Below are 6,266 nucleotides of genomic sequence, written 5' to 3'. Positions count from 1 at the left end.
TCAGAAGTGAATTATAGTATATATTCTCCATTCAGTCATGGGATTTATACTTCAAGTTTACTATATAAGATTAAGTCCTTATTGCTTTTCAACTTATATGTGCAAGGGTTAGTTTAAGTAAATTTGACTACTAAAGAGCTCAGTCAATTTTCAATATTTATGACGAAGGTGTATTTTTTAACGATCTTGACTTCCCACGAGAGTCTTACGCATGTGTGAACTCTGAAAGACGTTTTTTATAAGTTTAGAATTGTTTGGTTCAAAATTATGTGAAAATGAAAAAGGAAGAATTCAATAGAATAATATTCAAGTGGCAAGAAATTATTTAAACCTAGTAAAATAAAACAGAATACTTATACTACTAACACTATTGAAAAAGGTAACAAAAATGTATCGGTCCATGTACCACACAACTGACATATATGTACATACAACCAATGCATGATGCGGTCAACGATAGGTGAAGCATCAGAAACAAACAAAATCGATAGGATAGTGCAGAAAGTCAACAAAATGTTCCAAAAATTGAGCGTTCTCGAATCGCTCTCCAATAAAATTAGCAAGTTCCATTCAACACTAAATACAGCGATGTCAAACGTTGGCAATGTTACAGAAAGAGTCTTTGAAATCGAACAGTTTAGGATTTCTAAATACAAAATATGAGACCATTAAATAACAGGAACACGATACAGTTAAGAGTGATATCAATGAAAAAAACGAACTACATTCAGTGATATTTTCAATGAACTCATCTGTAAACAACAGCATTGATTTTTCTCCATTTGAGATTGAGATAATTTATGGATTTTATGGGAAACGCCCAAATTTCCCGCTTATACAATATTATCAGATCTAGATTATTACATGGCATTTTTCATATCGCATGTATTATCAGCCCTAGGTTCAATATCAGCCCAAGAGCCGCATGGCTCGAGGGCTGATATTGACCGAGGGCTGATAATACATGCGATATGAAAAATGACATGTTATGATCTTTTTATCATATGCTTCAACAGTAGAGAAAAATAACAGATTCATATATTGAGCCTTTTACGTGGTTCCCGAAGTTTAAAGAGTAAAAAAGTTCACGGCCGTCGGACCCAAAATTTGATACATTCAATCTGAAATCTTTCTATCATATGCCTCAACAGAAAGAGAGAAAGAAAAAAAAACCATATTAATATGGACGAATCGACAAAAAAATAAGTCAACAATATACATAATGATCATTGTTTGGAAAAGTCAACTTTTTAAAGAAACTTTCTAAATTATGTTTCAGAAAAACTTAAACAATGCATTTATTAAATAATTTGTTTGTTTTTTTTTTTTGTTTTTTTTTTTTTTTTATCATTTTAAACAATATACTTTCCAGTATTCAAGAAATTGTTTTGTACACTACTTTGTAATGTTTTTCACTGAAAACGTAACATTAAGGTGTATTTTCTGGAATTGGCCGAGTATTACCGGAATGCCATGTGATAACGTTACGGAAAGGCATGTGATAACAATCGAAGCATGTGATAAACTTTTCATATCAGCCCGCTAAGCACCAATTCGAAAAATATGGAATTTACGTCAATTTAATGCTATTATCATACGGTAAAATTTATATGTTATTTAGTCTAAGTATATGATAAAATAGCTTATCTTTCAAAACCTGCAGATATGCGTACGTATTTTCTGTAACTCACTTAAATTAAATACAATACATGAAATAGTATCAAACAATGCATCCGGCTTACAAATGGAGGAAAAGGAGAATTTGAAAACTAATTATTTAAAATTATCAATTGGTGACTATGTTTATTTACAACGTGAACCTACTGTAGGAAGGAAATGTCAACCAATTTTTGATGGTGCGTATGTAGTTATTATTAGTTATTGTTATGCGTTTACTTTTCTGCCAAATCCGAAAAGGTTAAACGAATTTTGGCAAATAAAAAGAACGGAAACCAGTCATTCCTATATTTGGTTCAGTAAGTAGGTGAACCTTCACAAAATGCGCAATGGAGGAAGTTATCAGAACTATCACTAAAAGCGCAAGATTTGTTAATTTCAAGGCCGCCGCCGCTAGTGATTTTTTTTTGATTGTCCTAATATTATATCTACATTATGTATTATCTTGGTGATAACTGTATCGCCAAATACCTTGAATATGCCGCATTTTAATTTGCAACAGTGTCGTTAACGTTCAATGATAAGTGTATAAACATACTTATAGCCAATGTGCGTGGTATTTCTTTTGAATGGTTCTGTTTCTTCAATTTGGATTTAAAGGGATTGGTGATTACTGTATCGGTAATAACCAGTGATTTTTTTTTAAATCTATGACAAAACTAAAATGACAAGGTCTAATGATCAGAGCTCCAGATAATTAAGCTGCGTATTTGCGTGATCACGCAATACAAATAATAAAAAACCCAATGCAATTGCCCATTGCAGGGTTTAATAACCCAATTATATTCCAAAACCATGAGTTCTCAACCCTTTTATTGGCTACCATTTGCGTTATTTACCCTAATCTGTTTACAGTCGTCGCGTAAACTATTTTTTATGCGTTTACTTTTCTACATTAGTTAGAGGTATAGGGGGAGGGTTGAGACTCACAAACATGTTTAACCCCGCCGCATTTTGCGCCTGTCCCAAGTCAGGAGCCTCTGGCCTTTGTTAGTCTTGTATTATTTTAATTTTAGTTTCTTGTGTACAATTTGGAAATTAGTATGGCGTTCATTATCACTGGACTAGTATATATTTGTTTAGGGGCCAGCTAAAGGACGCCTCCGGGTGCGGGAATTTCTCGCTACATTGAAGACCTGTTGGTGACCCTCTGCTGTTGTTTTTTATTTGGTCGGGTTGTTGTCTCTTTGACACATTCCCCATTTCCATTCTCAATTTTATTATATTATTTATAATCGTTCTAAAAATAATCCCTGCATCAAGTAGCTGAAATGGGTCCCTGTAAGACACGGCCGACACTCGGCTAACCGAGAGTTTGGTCGGTTAATCTATATTGAGTATGCGGCTATATCGGCGGTTGGTCTGTTAATCGGGTTGGCTAAAGTCCGTTAATCAGGTGTTATCGAGAAAATCATTGAAAGTTCAGCATGTTTCACTGTATAACTTTTTAAATATATGTTTATCATAAAAAATATTCATGTCTAACAAAACAATTCAATGTACTGAATACAGGGGTGTAATTATTATTTTTCTAGCTTCAATGTACGATCTATAAAATGAAAAGGCGGGTTACTCATCAATAAATTTATACACATTTTACACACACAAACTGTACACAAAATGACACGTTGGTTGAATTTACGTGCATGCAATATTTTAAACATCGAAAAAGACAGGCATTATGTTTGTTAACCATACTGAAATCATTGTGTGAAAAATCTTCACGAAAATCTGTATTTTGGTGACATAAATCAATCTTTAATTAAAACCTGGTCTGTTAATGGGTCGGATGTATAAAACCCGGTCTGTTAATTGGTCTGTTAAGAGTTATGAATGGCAATAAAAGTATAATTTTATTGTTATATGGGGTGTTATCGGATCAAATGGGTAGGCTCAAGACGAGCGGCTGAAATATACGGAAACAACACATGAGCAATGAAACATAAAATATACGGAAACAACACATGAACCAGTGGCGGATCCAGGGGGGTTCCGGGGGTTGGAACCCCCCTTTTGTTGCCGATCAATGCATTTGAATGGGAGCATACAGTTGGAACCCCCCTCCTTTTACTCTGGGTTGGGACCCCCCTCCCTTTTTTAAATGGCTGGATACGCCACTGTGAACAATGGAAATAGAAAATTGATAAAAACGGTTTCAAAAAGTGTAATATGAAAGTAATGTTAATTTCATCCAAGAATGGTCGCATATGTCATGTGGATTCTGTTTAATTGTCATGCATGACACCAACTTGTCATCTACATTGGTAACCAGTATATAAATCAGAGATAAACGTCGTAATGTAACTAAACATCAGTAAGTAAAATATATTGGGATGCTAAAATATAAAGAATAGAGAAAGAATAATAAGTAAGATAAATAAAAGGTAAAAGGAAAAAACGTCACGGAAGAAACGTGACATAACAATTTAAAGAATACAGAAATAAACAACACCCCCAATCCGAACCCTCATGGTATACACGATAATCTGGATGGAGTAGCAGAATATAGAATAATAGATAAGGACAGTAGAGAGTGATGCATTGCTAAAAAAGAGAGAAAAAAAATAATTGTTTAAGAATACACACATGAAACAGTAACGGATTGCGATGTACTCATATTGGTGACAAATGCTAGAAGTTTACATGCGGACAACTGCCGTTCTCCTCTACACTTATGAAGAAAGGAACTAAACGGAATAAAATGTATTAAAACTTAAGATGACCAAATGTAGCTGCATTCGCTCCTTTCCATTTACTTCTTGAGAATGACTAACATTGCCTCTGTAAAATTTTAAAATCGTTTGTATGCACATTGAACGGCAAATTTATGTGACGTATAAAATTTTCTGATGTCAGACACTCAAATCAACGAATGTGTTCGTAGATAGTAGATGTTTTTGTGTTCTGTTAAATTGTTCCTTTTAAAATTGTTATACGATGATGACTGATGTACCCATATTTTGACTATTTTATTTATTGTGTCTGTTTATTTAACGCCATCAATGTAAATATAACGGAATTTTATGAGACTGTCATTAAAGTGAGAGGGTTAGCGCTATAGAACCAGGTTTAATCCACCATTTTCTACATTTGAAAATGCCTGTACCAAGTCAGGAATATGACAGTTCTTGTCCATTCGTTTTTGATACGTTTGTTATTTGATTTTGCCATGTGATTATGGACTTTCCGAATTGATTTCCCTCTAAGTTCAGTATTTTTGTGATTTTACTTTTTTTTTTTGTAAACAACATATGATTAAGTAATAGAAATAAGGAACCAATTGGAGGATGCTTACGAATTAGGGTTTTTCGTCCAGTGACAAATATCATGTGCATATGAGAATGACAACACGTTATATGCACTGGACAGATGTACAGTTTATATTTATTTTACCGGTACCCTGTGTTGTATTAGAAAGACACTTTCAGTCGGATTTGAGAACGTGCTACTTTGAACAGACACAAAAATTGAGGCTGATTGAAAACATTAATAATAAATTCATGCATATTCCGGCGGCCAATTTATATCACGCTATATTGAAGTGACACCCTTCAATAAAATGCAAAGAAAGTCAAAATAAAAATGCTCTTACTAGTAAATCACAACCGAAATGAATGACAGACGGACATTTTTTACAAAACTTAATGAACAATTGCAATCAAGATATTTGAGGTTTGCGTTATAACGCAAATATAGGAAGAAAAATTAAAAAAAAATGTGTGGCGCTAATTCGCTTCCGTAGGATACTGTTGCACCGTATTATCATTTTTTTTATTACTTAGGAACATCTCATTCTTAACTTTTTCTATGGGAAAATATAAAGGTAGCAAAAATAACTGTGGCTAAATAACTCTTAACTGACACAATTTCATTTGTCCAACCCATTAACAGACTTTATTCCCATAATTTTCACTAAAACGTGGTAATATTCACGTTATATTACAATTATGAAATATTCACCAATGCAAATTTATTTTTAGACCCAAAGTACTATTTTGTGTCCTTTAAATGATATCTAAATTTGTTTGTTTCGATTTTATTTTAAAAATTCCTATGCGTATAAGCATAAATACTACATACTTGCGCGACGCCTTTTAATTTTACTGAAAACTGCGTAGACTATGAAATGTTTTTACAAGTGGAAAATGTTCTATGATATTTATCATTTTGTCAGACACTTTTCTTTTTTTGATTTGGTTCTTATAATATGCCAAAAAATCTGTATATTTGATACAGTTTAACATTAAATTGTGCGTTTTACTCTTAACATACGTATAACCAACCCGATTAACAGACCAATCGCCCATATAGCCGCATACTCAATATAGATTAACCGACCAATCTCTCGGTTAGCCGAGTGTCGGCCGTGAATACTAGTAGTTTTATATGTCAAATTCTCAATCAATACTAATTTATCTTTATAAAGATTTAATTGAAAATGAATTTCTATATAGTTGGGATCCCACTAACAAATTCAATCCCGCCACATTCTCTATGTATGTGCCTGTCCCAAGTCAGCACCTCATAAGGAACATTCATGCCATGTCTGGTTTCATTCCATTCAGTGGTTCTATAGAAGAAGTTCAAAA

The sequence above is a fragment of the Mytilus edulis genome, chromosome 5 (genome assembly GCF_963676685.1).
Source record: "Mytilus edulis chromosome 5, xbMytEdul2.2, whole genome shotgun sequence".
NCBI lineage: Eukaryota > Metazoa > Mollusca > Bivalvia > Mytilida > Mytilidae > Mytilus > Mytilus edulis.
The sequence above is the reverse complement of the archived record's forward strand: the minus strand, read 5'-3'. Positions refer to the sequence as shown.